This window comes from Nannospalax galili, unplaced genomic scaffold (assembly GCF_000622305.1).
Source record: "Nannospalax galili isolate Female #2095 unplaced genomic scaffold, S.galili_v1.0 scaffold44, whole genome shotgun sequence".
NCBI classification, from domain to species: domain Eukaryota; kingdom Metazoa; phylum Chordata; class Mammalia; order Rodentia; family Spalacidae; genus Nannospalax; species Nannospalax galili.
This window is the reverse complement of record NW_008355789.1, coordinates 3,431,277-3,432,852: the sequence shown is the minus strand read 5'-3', so window position 1 is coordinate 3,432,852 and position 1,576 is coordinate 3,431,277.

Here is a 1,576-nt window from a genome sequence, read left to right as displayed (position 1 = left end):
TAGATAGATAGATAGATAGATAGATAGATAGATAGATGATAGATAGATGGTCATGTATTTTTTTAAAATCCAGGCCAAGAATTTGAGGCAAAGCTTGACCATAGCCCCAGGAACTGAGCCCCTAGCTACCATGCTCACAGGGCATCTGCAGCCCCAGCCCACCACTCCAGAAGTATTAGTGTCCCCTGTCCTTTGTCCTTTGTCAAGAAGCTTTTCTTAGGGTATATGTTAGTTTTCTAGGGCTTCTGAACCCACAGACTAGGTGGTTCAAATAACAGAAATTCACTGCCTCACAGTTCTGAAGATCAAATTGAAGATGGAGGTAAGGACAGGGCAGGCTCCTTCTGAGGGTGTGAGGGGAGGCCTGCTGCTGGCCTCTCTTCTCAGCTAGTAGGGTGACTGCTCCCTCAGGCCTTCACAGTGCCATACATGTATGTTTGCAAATCTCTTCTTACAAGGATGCCAGTTATACTGGATCCACCCTCATAATATAACCTCATATTAATTTCATTACCACTATAAAGACCCTCACATCCTGAGGTACCGGGATTAGAGCATCAGTCATTTGGTGATCCTCAGGAGGTAACCTGCAGGTGTACTCACTTTGTGCATTCATACCTACTTTGCTAAGGGAAGTCCTGCCTTCTTGGAGGGGCAGTCATACTGTCACAGCCTCCCCAGGGACTAGGGTGGTCATGCCACAGATGACAGGGCTTCATCACTCTCTTCTGCCTCTACATCCCTTTAAAGGAAAATTCTTAAGCTGTGCCCCCACACCATGGTATCTATATCATGACCATAATCTCTTTCCTCCACACCTGCTTCAACCTGACCCAAAGGAAGCATCTACTGGTGGACTAAATAGCAGTAAGATCAGTCAATAGGTCAGTATCAGTGTAGAAAATGCAGTGCGACAATCAAACAAATCAGTCTGCAGCATGCTGCATGTGGTGAATTGGCCAGTTCTTGTCAAAGATCGGAGTCTGTTGTCATGTAGAGATACAATATGGGATAGGACAAGGGCCCAGAGGATCAAGCACGCTAAGGCTGAGAAAGGGAAGCCACAGTCTAGCAAAAAAGAGAAAGGAACTGGTGAGCAGAGGCAATGGACAGCAGGCAGATCCTTGAGTGACCTGCAGCTCCTGGTCACCCCAGACCCAGCACATATTCATCCAGCATCTGCTTCCCTGGGTGGATAAGCAGCTTCCCGCTGTTCACAACAAGCAAGATTACGGATGTAAAGGGCTGAGTTACAGATACCCCACCATGTGTGAAGATGTCCTTATGGCTGTTATGCACATGTACAACAGAGGTCACATGTTGATACTCCATGTGTACACACATGGCTTACATGGCCACTCACAAACACATGTGCACACACAATATGTCAGACACACATGCAATATATGGGACACACAAAGATATACTTGCACATATACATAGACCCATGTGTGCACACACATATACAAAGAGAAAAGAGACTCCTGCTCGTCCCCTGAAACTGCTTTTACAAGAAAAAAATATATTGTCACTTAACAGGGCCCTGCAAAGCAGAAGCTATTGGAAACCTCAAGCC